The sequence below is a fragment of the Humulus lupulus genome, chromosome 4, assembly GCF_963169125.1.
Source record: "Humulus lupulus chromosome 4, drHumLupu1.1, whole genome shotgun sequence".
In the NCBI taxonomy this organism is placed as follows: domain Eukaryota; kingdom Viridiplantae; phylum Streptophyta; class Magnoliopsida; order Rosales; family Cannabaceae; genus Humulus; species Humulus lupulus.
This window is the reverse complement of record NC_084796.1, coordinates 159,490,604-159,507,636: the sequence shown is the minus strand read 5'-3', so window position 1 is coordinate 159,507,636 and position 17,033 is coordinate 159,490,604.

Sequence of the window (17,033 nt, the reverse complement as noted above, 5' to 3'; positions counted from 1 at the left end):
AAACAATTGCCTTCAGGCTTAGCTCGAGGTTCTTCGATGTGACGATATTTTTTCTTATTTGAATATACATCTTACTTATGATCTATTTGTCTTTCCTTTATTATTTTCTCATGTTTATGAATCCTTAGACTCTTGTACATTCAAAATCTTATGGATCGACTTTAGATCGAGATAGATTTTATCAATCTTAGTTGTATCCAAGAATTTGCTCGCTTATTTGCATCATACCTGTTAAGGTTTTGGCCTCGAACCTAGTTATATCTAGGGTTTTCAATAAGCTTTATAGCATTATACCTGTTAAGAATCAAGCCTCAGACCTGGTTATATCAAGGTTTTTAATAATTTTTTTTTAAGCTTAGCTCGTGCTAGGTTTATTAAAAACTCGAGCTTTAAAAAGCCGTTGAATAATCAACTTCTCCAAGCTTCTAAGCTTCAGACCTGGTTATATCCAAGGTTTTAGATGAATTACAGCTTAGTTCGTGCTAGGTTTATTAAAAACTCGAGCTTTAAAAAGCCCTGAATAATCAATTTCTCCAAGCTTCCAAGTCTTTAATCTTATTCGAGTAGGCTTAATTTTCTCAAAACTCACCTCGGTTATGTGCCCCTCAAGTAACCAGAATGTATAAACTTTCCTGGTTGCTTTTACAATGTGAGAACACGAGCTTGCAATACTAAAACTAAAAAATGATTATTCAATAATCCATCTGTCATTTATTTAAAATGGCTTTTATAAATAAGCCTTACATTGATGGTAATATTATTGATAATAATTTTTTTAAATGAAGAGCGTTCTAGGTCCGTGGGACTACTTCCTCATTTAGTCGGGCTATCTTAAAAGTCCCTTCGCACAAGACTTCTATGATCTGGTAGGGTCCTTCCCAGTTCAGGCCCAAGACTCCATCCTTGGGGTCTTTATTCGCCAGAAAGACCCTTCAGAGAACTAGATCGCCTAATCTAAGTCTGCGTCCCTTGACTTTTGAATTGAAATAGCGAGTGCGATTTTGTTGATAATGGGCGAGCTGTAATTCCAATTCCTTTCGTTTTTCTTCGATCAGATCGAGGGATGCGCTAAGTAGCTCATTATTTTTTTCTTGGTCAAATGTATTCTGCCTATGAGTAGCCACCATTGCTTCAATTGGAAGCATGGCCTCGCTTCCGAAGGTTAGTGAAAAAGGAGTATGCCCCATGGAGGTTCTGTAAGAAGTTCGGTAGGCCCAAAGTTCTTGCGGGAGCTGCTCGGGCTATAATCCTTTGGCTTCCTCCAACCTTTTCTTTAGGCTTGCCTTGAGCGTCTTATTTATAGCCTCGACCTAGCCACTAGCTTGTGGGTAAGCTACCAACGAAAAAATCTTCGTTATGCCGTATCTTTCACAAAAGTTTGTGAAGAGATCACTATCGAAATACGTCCTGTTGTCTGACACAATCTTCTTAGGAAGCCCAAATCGTCAGATGATATTCTAGGACTGTCTTTGAGGTGATGGTTGCCAGAGGTTCGGCTTCTACCCACTTCGTGAAGTAATTAATTTCCACCACCTCATATCGAACTCCTCATTTTCCCATAGGTAGGCAACCTATCAGGTCAATTCCCCATGCTGCAAATGGCCATGGGGATGAAATCATTGTTAGCTCGACTGGAGCATCTCGGGCAACTACGGCAAAATGCTGGCATTTATCGTACTTTTGCACATACGAGATCGAATCTTTTGTTAAAGTGGGCCAAAACTTGCCCTGTCTCAGTACCTTCAGTGCCAGGTTTTGCCCCCAGCATGATCTCCACAAAATCCTTCGTGTATTTCTTGCAGAATGGTTTTGGCTTCCTCGAGAAGAACACATCGTAGGAGGGGTAACGAATGACCTCGCCGATACAAGATTCCACCAACTATTACGTACCGTGGAGCTTGGTAAAGTATTTTTCTCACGTCTTTTCTCTCATCAGGTAACTTTCCAGTTGCAAGATATTCCATTATAGGAGTCATCCAGGTCAATCTTATGTCAATCATTCCGACCTCCATTGAATCTCTTAGTACACTTGGGCTCTCTAGGTACTCCACTGGTATTGCATTCATTGTTTCAGCCTTTTTTCTGGTAGCAAGTTGTGCCAAAGCGTCAGCGTTAGAGTTCTGCTCACGGGGTATCTGTTCAACAGAGCTAAACTCAAATTCAGATAGCTCCACTTTTACCTTGGCCAGGTAGGTCGCCATCTTGATGCCTCGAGCTTGATACTCTCCCAATACCTAATTTACCACGAGTTGGGAATCAATATAGAATTGGATGGCTTTCGCCTTCAACTCTCTTGCCACCCTTAACCCTGCCAGTAAGGCTTTATATTCTGCTTCGTTGTTGGATGCCTCAAATCCGAATCTCAGAGCTGTATGGAATCAATGTCCTTCTGGAGAGATTAAGATTATTCTAGCTCTTGATCCATTCTCGTTTGACGATCCATCAATGAAGATTTTCAATGATTCCTACATCGGCTCCCTCATGAGCTCGTCCTGAAAATCGGTGCATTCAGCCATAAATTCAATAAGGGCTTGACTCTTGATTGAACTTTGTGGCATGTGTAATATCTTGAACTAGCTAAGTTCGATGGCCAATTTTAAGAGATGTCCCGACGTTTCAGGTTTTTGCAATACTTGCCTTAAAGGTTGGTCGGTTAAGACGTTGATAGAATGGGGTTGGAAAAATGGTCGGAGCTTTCTGGAAGACAAAATTAAACAGAATGGCGGATTATCTATCAGTGGGTACCGTGATTTAGCTCCAAGAAGCCTCTTGCTTACATAATACACTGGTTTCTGAACATGGTCTTCTTCTCGAACTAACACGGCACTTATTGCATTCTCTGTCACGGAAAAATAAAGAAATACAGGTTTTTTTTATGTTGGTTTGGATAATATTAGGGGCTCTACCAGGTGCGTTTTCAGATCGTGGAATGCTTGTTCTGTAATGCACTGGATAGCCAAGACCGTTACACTGTATGTTTATAAAGGTGCAAGACTAGCTAATCAAGTCATTTAACTCAAAACGTGTTACTGAAACTATAGATGAACTAGGGTTAAAAGATTTAGGTCTCAAAAGCTTCACTTCTTATGAATAAACATTTTCTTTTTACATGGGATCCCAAGAGTAATAAGTTTAAGACTGTTTACAAAAGATTCAAGGTTTAAATACAGTGTTTAGCCACTCTAAGGCAAAACAGACAGTTAAGCATTTCTCGTCCTGTTCCACTCTTTGGCCATGGCGGCCGATCAGCTGACTATGTACATTCAGCCTCGCAGCTCTCCATCTCAGGACTGGTCCAACTTGCCTTTGCCTTTACCTGCACCACGTAGGACCTGTGATCCAAGGCCCAGCAAGAAAACACAATAACAGGGCATAATCATTCAACAAACAATCAGATAACTCATACCGCATAAGCATGTACTCAACAGTTTAAGCACTCATGTTAATCAAGTATTCAGCATACCAAGTACATCATTTCATATCAATAATCAAATCACATAAGATAAATAGGGTTAACACCTTTAAGTCGCACCCTCTGTTTATCCCACTGACTCCGACCCGCTTAAACTGAGCTCAGTGATTATTAAGCTGTCCTTAGCTACCAGTGGCCGAGCTGTGCCTTGTGCGCAAGTATTAGTTACGGCACCCTTAAGCCGTTTATCACATGTCCCATGGCATAATACCATCTATGACATCATACAGATATAGGGAGCTCTTAGTCCCACCACAAACATATAACCGAGTGCAGTTTTCTTACCTTCATATTCGCTAGCTTTGTTCAATTTAATCCTCAAGCACGATCCCATCCAAGCCCTAGCATACACCTAGTCACAGCCATAGATTAGAATCATCACCAAACCTCAAGTCCAAAACCTAGCCTCGGGAAACCCTAATTCCACCAAACGGGGTGGTGGAATCAAACCCCGAACCCTCGGGCAAAAACCCTTGAAAATAACCAAAAAACCCCTTTCTAGAAATAGGGTAGCGCTACAATGCTCTAAGGAGAGCACTACAACGCTACAAACAGAGCCTAAAATGCCCCAGACCACATAGCCTAGCGCTACAACGCCCAGTGACTAGCGCTGTAGCGCTAGTCACAGCACAACAAACCTTGCATTTTCCTCCTTCGATTTTCCCCGAGCCAAACCTTAACAAATATCTTCCAAACTTCAACCAAACATAAAATAAAGCCTACCAACATCTCCAACTCACCCCACACATGCCAACCATACATAACTCAATCACATGCACCCCAAATCAAGGAAATCACCATAGCTGAACCTAAAGCTCAGAAACTCAATAAAAACAACTGAAACCACATAACTTGAACTAGAATTCCTTACCATTGATGGGTGGGCCCAACCTAGGTTATTCTCGACACTATCTTAGCCTTCACCTCCTCAAAGCTTCAGCCTCAACTCCTTATAATTTCCACAGAATTCTGCTAAGAAAACCAATTCAACACCAATACCAAGAACTGAAATATTAACCTCAAAGTCTTACCTCAACCGATGAACAACCTCAGCTAGTTTCCCCAACCTGATCAAGGCCCCAAGTATACAATCTCAACCTTAAGATCCTTTGGATTCTAGCCTCAAATCTCCAGAAGAAATTGGTGGAGAAGACCCAAACCGTTCTTGAAAATTTGCTCTGTTTTCCCTTCCTTCCTTTTCCTTCTTTTCTTTCTTTTCTTCAGACCTCTACTACCTTCTACACATTCCACTAAAGTATAAAACTTAATAATACTTATCCCTTATAAACCAAATGACCACAATACCCCCCCATTAAAATTTAAGCCCTTAACCCATCCAAGGGCATTCTGGTCATTTATTCCCAATTTCCGCTAATTCCTCGAGTGTCTCTAATATTTACCGCTTACTTCCCAACACCTAACCAATACCTAATTATATTCCCCAATACCAAAATAGACTCCAATATATTCTCTAAATTCTCATAATTACCCCCAGGCTTGACTCGAGCCGGGTATAAATCCCCGCCGTGACTTTTTCGCTAAACCGCTCACTAGGATCGTCTCGAGTCACAGATTACAAATATATCCACATACTAATGTGGTCTCGACAATTTATCACATATATATACAGTTATGCCCTCAACGGGCCGAAATTACAATTATGCCCTTCTAACCTAATCAGGGCCTACATGCATACTAGTGCACATAGTCATGCATCACAGATATTCAAATAATCATATAACATGCTTTTATCCACTAAATCACATATAATCCAATTATGCCCTCCCGGCACACTAATCAAGGCTCTTAAGCCTTATTAGTAAATTTGGTTCATTACATGTTCGCACTCTTCCGTCCATTAAAATTTCTTGTTTCCTCTGAGCAAGTTGTAGAATGGAAGACACTTGTCAGTGGATTCGAAATGAAGCGATTTAAAGCCGCCACCCTTCCGGTTAGTCTTTGAACTTCTTTATGCGACTTGGGTGAAGGTATTTCTAACAATGATCTAATTTTTTCAGGATTTGCCTCTATTCCACTTGTGTTGACTATGAATCCCAAAAAATCAGATGCCACCCCGAAAGTGCATTTCTGGGGATTAAGCTTAATGTCATATCTCCTTAATATCCCAAAAAATTCTTCCAAGTAGGACATATGTTTATTGGCAGTCTTTGACTTGACAAGCATGTCATCGACATACACCTCCATGTTTTCCCGATCTAGTTAGCGAACATTTTGTTGACCAAGCATTGATATGTAGCCCCGACATTTTTCAATCCGAATGGCATAACTTTGTAACAATATACATCATTTTCGGTCATGAAACTAGTATGCTCTTGGTCTGCAGGGTTCATCGCGATCTGGTTATATCCAGAGTACGCGTCCATGAAAGACATGAGCTCGTGACCTTCCGTGGAGCCTACCAACTGGTCAATCCTTGGCAGTGGGAAACAGTCTTTGGTACAAGCTTTGTTTAGGTCAGAGAAGTCGATACAAGTTCTCCACTTCCCACTCAGCTATGGGACCAGCACAGGATTGGCCACCCATATTGGGTATTTTGCCTCCCGGATTAACCCACATTTTAGTAACCAAGCTACCTCTTCCTCTATTGCTTCAGCTCGAACCATTCCCAAAAGTCGCCATTTTCGGGATATTGCAGGCACGTTATTGTCCATATTTAATATGTGCATTATTATATTTGGATTGATTCCCACCATATCCTCATGCAACCAGGCAAAAACATCCAGGTTCTTCTGTAAAAAATTGACCAACTCTATCTTTCTTTTGTATTCAAGATTCTTCCCAATATTTACGACTCTTGAAGCTTCTTTGGGGTAGATGTTCACTTCCTCGAGCTCTTCTATAGCTTTGAGCTCTGACATGTCTTCGCCTATCCGAGGATCAATGTCATCACATTGGGTGACCTCACTAACCTCTTCTTGTTGAGGTTCTTCCATCCCATGAATGACTTCCACCTCCTGGGACTCCTCACCTCCGTCATTTATGACCATTGCCTGCTTCCCGGGTTGACTTTCCTTTCATAGAAATACTATAGCATTTTATGGCAGCGAGCTGATCAACACTGACTGTACATATTTTCGTAGCTAAGGGGAATTTTATTGCCAGGTGCCGGATATATGTTATGGCTTCAAATACCATCAGCGTAGGTCAGCCCAAAATCTCATTGTATGCGACTGGGCAATCGATTACCATGAACTCGAGTACTTTGGAGACAGTTCGTGACTCTTCTCCCAATGTCACCACTAGTCTGATTGTCCCTATGGTCGCTGATCTTTCACCCAAAAAACTATACAGAGTCATCGAGGTCGCCTTCAAATTGAATACAGACAGTCCCATTTTTTCCAGGGTGGACCTGAAAAGTAAATTTACAGAGCTTCCGTTATCCATCAGTATTCTTCGGACCCTTCGGTTAACGAGCTGAACGGTTACTACCAGCAGATCATTATGTGGGAATTGGACGTGGCTAGCATCCTCTTCTGTGAAAATGATTGGTTGCTTTTCCAATCACTACTGTTTTGATAACTGTTGCTTCGGGATGAAATCCACCCCGTTATAAGTCTTCAGTTCATTAATGTACCTCTTTTAGGCCTCACTGCTCATGCCCACCAAATGAGGTCCTCCTGCAATAGTGGTTATATCTCCCCTATTATTGGAGGAGGTATGACCTGGTTTGCCTAAGCTCTGGATTGGCCCATCAGAGCTTCTGTAACTAATTGAGGGTTCTGCCCGGTGGGCTGATTAAGAACTACCAAATTTCGGGCGTACTGGACCAACAATCTAGCTATGATGAAAGTTTCAATTTCATCCTTCAGATGTCGACAATCATCGGTGTTATGACCGATGTCGTTATGGAATCGACAGAATTTTTAAGGATCTCTCTTTGCCCTCTGGTTTCTCAATGGTTATGGCTTCTTCCATGGAAGGCGATTAGAATTTGCTAGAAAGATATGCTCTCGTGTATCTGTTAGGTCAGTATATGTAGCGTAGATAGGTTTGAACTTCTCCCCGGACTTGTTTTTCTTCGTCTCGCTCTGGTCGCCCTCACCATTCCCCTTCCTTTTGTTGTTCCCCCCTTGGTTATTCTGGGTAATGGTTTGAGCCATGGCTGCAACATCCTTTACCGCTCCAACGGGTCAGACAGGGGTTTAGCTGGTTCCTGCAACACAAGCTCGCACCTCCTCCAGGTTTATCCATTCTTGAGTTCGGGCCAAGAATTCGTCTATGCTTTTAACTCCTTTTCTTTGGAGTTCTTGCCATAGGTCACTCCCGACGAGGATTCCCATCCTCATTCCCATAAGCTTGGAGTTCTCATCAGCATCCCTAGCTCATGCAGCAACATTGGAAAATCTGCTCAGATATGCCTTCAGCGTCTCGCTGGGTTACTGCTTGACATTGGCCAATGAATCAGCCTCAACTCGAGCTTCCTGTGAAGCTCATAATTCTTTTTTGAAATAGGAAGAAAATTTCTTCCACAAGCTTATGGAATGCCTCTTATATTGTTTAAACCACTGCCTGGCAGGTCCGACCAGAGTTGCAGGGAACAAGATACATCTTAGATTAAGTCCGACATTGTGGGCCATCATCATGGTGTTAAACATTCTGAGGTGATCGGATGGATCTCCATTTCCATCAAACTTCGACATGTGCGACATCCTAAAACCTACAGGATATGTTGCTGCCACAATGTTTGGAGCAAAAGGTTTGAGCTCATTTGAGTCGAAATCGTCCTTTTCCTTCACGAACAAGAGTCATTTCATTTTCTCTTCCATTAGAGCTAGTCTCTCGAGGGTTTGGTCCCTAGTCCCTAGGTTAGCTGGGGGCTGTTCAACAACTCCCATCCTATCATACGCGTTTGATGGGTTATTGTCCCTCCAAGCTCGAGCTTGGTTAGGTGGGGCATTCCCGTTGTCGTGTACTATGGACGGTCCTCCCTTGTGTTGAGTATAGCTAATATATTTATCTCGAGCTAGATATCTTCTCTACGAGTTCAGATGATCTCACAAGTCGGGTTGTGGATCATTCCAGCGACTTTGGGTTGAACTCAAATGATTTCTTAGGTCGCTCTCGGACCTGCCGCTATGATGGCTTTCTGTCCAATAAATTCTATTTTCAAAGCTTACAACTCGCGGTTGGGATCGAGGGCTTGGATTCTCAACACGTGTTCGTGGGACGGAAGTATTCGCGGACAGGGAAGGATTTCTCCTGCTGTACCCATGAGCTGGAATATCTCGTTGAGGATGAGGTGGTGTTGGATGTCTTACAGGTGACAGAGGATGCCTTATTGGTGGGGCTATCCTCGTTCCATCAGGACAGACTAAATTAGCCTGCCTTTGCTCTACTTAACCGTCCGTAGTTCTCTATGCCTGACGCTCCGATCGTGGAACATAGGGATTTGTTGGAGCATTGTGCCTTCATGAGCCTTTCCTAGTCCCTCCCCGTGGATTGTCATGGGCATTCCTATGAATCTGTGAACAAGGCATCGAGCTTGGGGTCGAAGTCCTTACTGACCGACTGACATTGTAACGCCCCAAAATTACTAATAAGGCTTAAGGGCCTTGATTAGTGTGCCGGGAGGGCATAACTGTATTATGTGTGATTTAAATGATTAAATGCATGATCATGTGATAATAATGCTTATATGACTATTTGGATATATGAGATGCATGATTATGAGTATTAGTATGCATGTAGACCCTGATTAGGTTATGAAGGGTATATTCGTAATTTTGGCCCGTTGAGGGCATAAATGTAAATATTTGTGATAAATTGTTGAGACCACATTATTATGTGGATATATTCACAGCTTTTGACTTGAGGCGATCCTAGTGAGCAGTTTAGTGGAAAGGTCACAGTGGAGATTTATACCCGGCTCGGGGTGAGCCTAGGGGTATTTCTGGGAATTTGGGAAATATATTGGAGGCTATTTGATATTGAGGAAAATAATTGGTGATTATTTAGGTGTCTGGAAGTAAATGGTAATTTTTAGGGCCACTCAAGGAATTAGCGGGAATTGAAAACAAATGACCAAAATACCCTTAGAATGTTTAAAAACTTAAGTATTAATGGGAGGGCAAAATGGTCATTTGGTTTAAATAAAGGGATATATGATATGCTGCTTTTATGGACTTAGTGGAATTGTTAGAAAGTGTGAGAAGCGGAAGGAAAGAGACAGAAGGAAGAAAGAAAGATTGAAAGACAGAACACCTAAGCTTACCTTATTTTCTCTCACTCAGTTCCCTTTTCTTCACCATCTCTTGAGGAATTTTGAAGCTTTAACTCAGGAAATCTTGGGCTGGAGCTTGGGGCTAGGATCCTTGGTGAAGCTAAGAGATTCAGCAGGAGTTAATTACTCAATTATGGTAAGGTTTAAAGCTATGTTGAGATTGCTGAGTTTTGGTGAGTTTGGTCTGAATTTTCTAACCTTGATGAAGTTGATGATGATCTTGAACTTTGGATGGGAATTCAAGGTATTAAGCTTGAGGAATTGAGGAGCATAAGTCTAGAAGGGAAACTTAGGGTCGAATTCCCCACTTAAGGTAAGAAATTCTGAGCTTGAACACTTGAGTTTCTGGGCTGTTCTAGTTTTCTGGTTGAGTTCTTGAGTCTTGGATTCAAATCTTGTTTTCTTTGTTTGATGGTGCATATGGCTAAGTTTTGGGTTGTTGGGTTATGTGGGGTGAGATATAGATGATGGTAGGCTCAATTTTGTGTGTGTTTGAGGTTTGGAGGGGTTTTGGAGAGTTTTGGCTCGAGGAAAATCGAAGGAGAAAACTCAGGGGTGTGCTGGTGCTGTAACTAGCGCTGTAGCGCTAGCCTTAGGGTTCTACAGCGCTAGGCCTGAGTTTCCGGGGGCTTTTTGGCTCTGCTTGTAGCACTGTAGCATCCACTCTGTGGCGTTGTAACGCTACCCTGTTTCCAGAAGTGGGTTTTTGGGTTATTTCTTAGGGTTTTTGGCCGGGGGCTCGGGGTTAGATTCGACCACCCCGTTTGGTGGAATTAGGGCTTCCCGAGGGCTCGGGATTGGTCCCAAGGTTAGGTTATGGAATTGAAGTTTAGTGATGGTTCTAATTCATGGCTGTAACTAGGTGTACGCTAGGGCTGGAATGGGATCGTGCTTGAGTGACAGTTTCACTAATCAAGCTATTGGAATCTAAAGGTAAGAAACTGCACCCGGTTATGTGTTAATGTTGGGACTAAGAACTCCCTATATGTGATTTCATGAGATGGTATTATGCCATGGGACATGTGATAAATGACCTAAGAGTGCCGAAATCAATATTTACACACAGGGCGCGGCTCGGCCACTGGTAGCTGTGGACAATTTAATATTCACTGAGCTCGGTTTAAGCGGGCCGGAGTCAGTGGGATAGATGGATGCGACCTAAGGGCGTCGACCCTGGTTAATATATGAATTGGTTATTAATGTTAATTTGATGAACTTGGTATGCTGAATGCCTGATTATGTGAATATTATTGATTGTTAAATATATGACTATGCTTTATGAGTTATCTAGTTGATTGATTGATGATTATGCTCTGTTATCTGGTTTCTTGCTGGGTCTCGGCTCACGGGTGCTTTGTGGTGCACGTAAAGGACAGAGCAAGGAAGACCAGTCTTGAGTTGGAGAGCTTCGGGGGCTGAATGTACATAGTCAGCTGATCAGCTGCCACGACCGAGGAGTGATACAGGATGAGAGAAGCCTAAATGTCTGTTTTTCCCTTAGAGTGGCCAGTACATGTTTATAGCCTGGAATTTTTGTAAACTGTCTTTTAAACTCTATTTCTTTTGGGATCCCATGCACAAAATGTTAAATTATATGAAATGTAACTTTTGTAACCAAAATCTTTTAACCCTAGTTCAATTATAGTTTCTGTAACACGTTTCTAACTAAATGACTTGATTAGCAAGTCTTGCACCTTTATATACACACAGTGTAACAGTCTTGGCTATCCAGGGCGTTACAGACATGCTGATGACCCCTATGATGGTCAGTAGGCTGAACATTCTGGTGATTTCGCCTTGAAGGTACAGAACTCGGAGTGGCGGTCCTGACAGATCGACTCGGTTTAGACCGGTTATTCCTATGGGACTTGTGAGACCGACTTTGCCTCTTTTCGCCATAATGTCAATTGTAAGAGGGGGTAACCAAGCTAAGACCTCCTCAATCTGTCTGTTTGCCCTAGCGAGATAGCTCCTCAGATGCATGTTTTCCATCTCGATGGCAGTCAAATAGCCTAGATTAGGATTTTGCGGTAACGACACCGAACTCCCAGTGTCGCCATGACCTGCCGGTTGTTTTCTCGGACGTTGCTGAACATTTGGACCCCTTTCATTGGGAATAGTGGTATGATGGGCCTCTTGCCCACCAGGCTATTCCGTCTCATTCTCATGCATTGAGCGAGTGACCACCATGATGAAATTTGATTGGAACTTGTGAATCACTAATTTACTCTCAATGAAAGCACCAAACTGTTGACTCGATTTTTCGCCAACAGTATATTAAGAAATAAAATGGGTAGATTAGTGCTTGATAGTAAACCGCAATGAAAATAACAAGAACTCACTCAAAAGCACAGAAATTTTACGTGGTTTAGTGGTTAAAATCCACCTAGTCCACGAGTCATTATTATTACTGTTTTTCTCTCTATTTTGGCAGGTTTCGGTAAATTAGAATATGATCCCCTTCCCTGTCCAATGTTCCCAGTATTTATAGGGGAATTCTATGGACAGGTTTAGGTAACCCTGTAAATAAACTGCGTTAATTATATATATAATTAATACAGATTATTCCCATTTACGTTGGGATATGATTTGGTAATAGAATAAACACGCTCTTGCTATCTCGGGTAATAAATGATATAGATATGATACAGCCTGGCCATTAATGAGCGTATAAAGAATTCCCGAGTCTCTTGGGATACTTCATATGGGTTATATCTAGATCCTCGCGAGTTGAATGTCTCACCCGAGCTCGTGCTTGACAGCTATTTGATTTCAAGCTCACAATAAATCCAAGACGCCTAATATTGGGTCTGACCATTATGAGTATCGAGATGTTCACATTAATAACTATATTTTTCTTGGTTATCTTTCCACATATTCAAATGTCAGCTGTACCCGAGCTGGACAAGTGAGCTTATGCTAAGTTTAGGGTACAATAGTACCTACACACTCTAGCATAGTGCCCGGATTTTCCACAAACAAAATAATGACCTCTCACATCTTTGAATTGTCCAGGATCTTTCTATGGACCTAATGGGTTTCCACTACCCTATTTGTTGTTGTTGCCTTTGGGATGCTTGTGTGAAATCTATTGCTCAAAATACAAGAAAATGGAAGGATGTGGAAGAAGAAGATTACAAACTCAAAATAATGATAATACAAGTAAATAAGAACAAGAAGAACAAAATAATGAAAAGAGTAATGAAAAACACAAACTCTCACACAACCAAAGTGTAGAGTAGTGGGGATCACTAACTTGAACAAGGTTCAAAACCTTTGTCCAAAAGCTTATCTCTCCCTATTCTCTAAGCACTAAGGGATCTCTCAAGGAAATAACTCTATGAAATTATCAAGTCTCTATGGTGTATTTTCCAGCCAAGTGTTTTGTGGATAGAAAATGACGTGTCTTACAAGTGAGCATTAGAATCCTATTTATAGAGTTTGAGTTACCCTTTGAATTTTAATTCCACCGACCCCATGGCTGTTACCAATGTTTAATTGGATGTTTATGGAATTAAAATGGAGATTTGGGATGTTAGAATCGTTCAAATTGGAAAAAACTGAAAAAAAAAATTGGTTGTCAGCCTCACTGGTCGCGGCCAGAACTATCAGTGGCCGCGACCACTGGCCTCTATCCCCCAGGTCGCGACCAGGGAATGTTAGTGGCCGTGGCCACAGACTATTTTCAGCAGAAAATTTCATTTTTCCAAAACGTCCCAAATCCTTTCCCACATGATTTTGTAACATCTAAACACCTAATGGGAGTTAAAAACATCCATATTTCATAATGGCTTTGTGAAATCCAATCTCAAATGTATAACATACAATCTACACATTATTGGGTAATATTTGAGATTTACAAATTTGTAATAACTCCAAAATATGTCACATTTGTGCACACACATGTGTCCAATTTTGTGACTCTCAATAATATGACAAATCACATTTTGTCACATTATTTAATCTAACATGATATTATATGAAATAATATAACAAATATTCTTTCCGTCTTGTTCTTATCTCATCCACGTTTAAACGGGGGGGGGGGGGGGGGGTGTGAAGAATCTCCAATAAAGACCCATTTTAAAAAGTTTTAGAATTATAAATTTTAAATTTTATTACAAAAAATTAAAATCAAATTATTGAACATATATTTAAAAATTCTCAGGTGCACCCCATGAAAATGGAGCCACAGTGGGGCCATTCTGTTTTTGACATGTCGAGAAATTATAAGCCAGGTTTTTTTATATGATGGTATACACTGTAGTTATAGCAGACGTCTCACCAGTTTTTGGAAAATTTTGAATAATTTACGGTATCGAACAAGGATAAAATAGTTTGTTTTAGTCACGTATTAAAATAAACATGCATGCAACTAACTATATGAACCCTATTTTAAATTTTCCTATATGAGAAAATTATGCTATAAGACTTCTACTTTAGTCCTCATCTGTGGGGCTATTTTTTCTACCACTGATTTTTTATCAAACGATTATATTTTATTGGCTCTATTGTGTGGTTAGTCCCCAATTTTTATGAAGCTTGGCAACTTACTCCCCAACCTTTTTTTCTTGGCATATTGATGCCTAACCATTTAGTTTCAATATAATTAAATTCTTAGGGCTAAACAATGTGAATTTTTCTATAAAACAATAAAAAATAAATTTTGAAGACATTAAATTAAAATAAAAAATTACATTTCAAATAAAAAAATATTTTCTTCTTAAAAAAACTGGTTTAATAAATAAAAGACTTATTTATGTGGTTAGTCCCCAATCTTTTTGAAGTTTGGCAACTTAGTCCCCAACCTTTTTTTCTTGGCATATTGGTTCTTAACCTTTTATTTTCAATACAGTTATATATCCTTAGGCTAAACACTTAATTTTTCTGTTTATAAATCACATGCTTCTCACGTGACCATTTTCGTTTTTACAAAATTCTAACATGACCATTTTAAAACAATAAAATAATTGAACTACTCAAAATTTGAAATTAAAGAATAATAATTTTAAATACATAAATAAACAATACCACACTTTGGATTTCACGACCTCTTCCTTTCCCTAATTAATTTCATAGTTTTCTACGCAGGTATCAATGATTTGAGACATTAAAAATTAGTTTGTCATTACATTATATTTTCTTTGTTAATCTCACAGTTTGAACCTTTTATAAATTGAGTTATAATTTTATTTTTCTTCATATATATTTTCATAAAATGATTGCTAAACATTTTAGATAATTTATTTGGAGTTATATGAATTTTATACTAAATCTTTTTTTTGTGTGTGTAATATGAATGATTGAATTTTTGAAAAAAAAACTGAAGAAGAAGATTGAAACATGGAAAATGGTGACCACATGGATGAGGTGGGAGACACAATGAAGAGAGAAAGAGATACAAATAAATCAGTTTTGAATATTTTTTATTATTTAAAATTTAATCCTTTTGATTAATCTTTCAACCTAGATATGATGAAGATTATGATGTAGATTTCATTGTTAAGAATAGAGCATGCTTGGGGAGGCTCATCTGTGCCAAGTGCTTGACGAAAGGCTTTTTTAGAAGCATTCTTGTAGACGTTTGGAGAACAGGGGAACCCTGATGGTTTAAAGACTTTGGGGATGGTGTCCTAATATTTATTTTTCCTTTGAAAAGGATAGAGAGAAAGTTTTGGAGCGTCGACCATGGATTATCAATGGTGATTTTCTAAATCTCAAGGAGTGGCATGTTGATGGTTCGTGGAAGCAAGAGACCTTTATGTTTACTGTTTTTTGGGTCCAAGCTCATGGAGTACCACACACCTCCCTCAACCTACTAATATTCCACTATTGGCAGACAAGGTGGGCATGTGGAGAGAAAACAAGGGTATTAGCAAGGAAGATATGGTTTGGAATGCCTATATTCTCTTTGTGACTGATATAATGTTGTAAAAGCCATTGATTCCAAGCTTCTTTCTGAACAAAAAGAGAAAGTTTCAGTCTGAATTCAATTTAAGTATGAGAAATTGCCCCTGGTCTGCTTCAACTATGATATACTCTGGCATATAGCTAGTAGGTGCACTGCTCATCCAGCCATGGTGTATTCTCCAAAAGGTCAAGCAAAAAAGGCATACGGGCCATGGATTAACATGGAAAACAATGCATTTTCATGTTTCTCGTCTTCCTTGGCCAACAACAAAAGTGTGATGGAAGGCAATATCATTCAGTTCAACTCCTTGAAGTTATCCCACACGAGGAATAATAAGAGAAGAGTTCACAAATCTACAGTGGAAATAAAGTCTAAGAGGGCGGCAAAGTGACAAATTGATGAAATCTAGCAGGCTACCGATGACCAGTGAACAGATTTAGGGGAGTCGAATAAGGGAGATGCTCAAATTAGGGATGCAACCAATATCAGTACGGAGAATGTAATGTCCCAAGACTCCTAATAAGACTAAGAGCTTGGATTAGCACGCTGGGAGGGCACGTGGAATAAATATGTAAATTATATTAATATATAATTGAGTATGCATGATTATGTGTATTAAATATGCTTAAAGACTCACTTTTGTTAAAAATGAGCATTTTCATAATTTTGACCCGTTGATGGTATATTTGTATTTTATGTGCTATATGCTTGTGACCACATGGTTATGTGGATATTTTTGTGATATTCGGCATGAGTCGGTCCTTTTGAGCAAGTTTAGAAGAAAAGTCACAACGGAGAGTTACACTCGGCTACGGGTGGGCCAAATGGTATTTTGGTAATTTTACATATTTTGGGAATTAATGGAAAATGAAATATTATTGGGGAGAATATTTGTATTTGGAAGATTGGAAGATTTAATTGCGAATTATAAGTATAGTTTAAGGTTTAGTGGGATTTAGGCAATGACTAAAATGCCCTTGGTTTGGTTAAGGGGCTTATGAAGGGAAGGGTATATTGGTCATTTAGCCATGGGAATAGAATAGAATTAAGCTAAGTGCTGGGCAACCATCATTCACGTTGATCCTCTCTTCTTTTCTTTATTCTTCAAGTTGCCAAGTATCATGTACACACACACAAGTTAGTTGGGGCAATTCTTGGTGAAATTAGGGGTTTCAAAGGAGACTCAAGTCTTTAAGGGAAGTGTTAACCGAGATTTTCAGCAACTCTATTAATGAGTAATATTTACTGATAATAATAGTGAAAATAGAAGATTGACAGGGGGTTTTTATGTGGTCGGGGCGTTAACTAGCCTTAGTCCACGAGTCTATATTATTAGAGCTTGAAGAAGCTTTTACAATGGAGTTTTCTCTCAATATCTTGATAGAGTTTCTGTCTTTTTCGTGAATTGG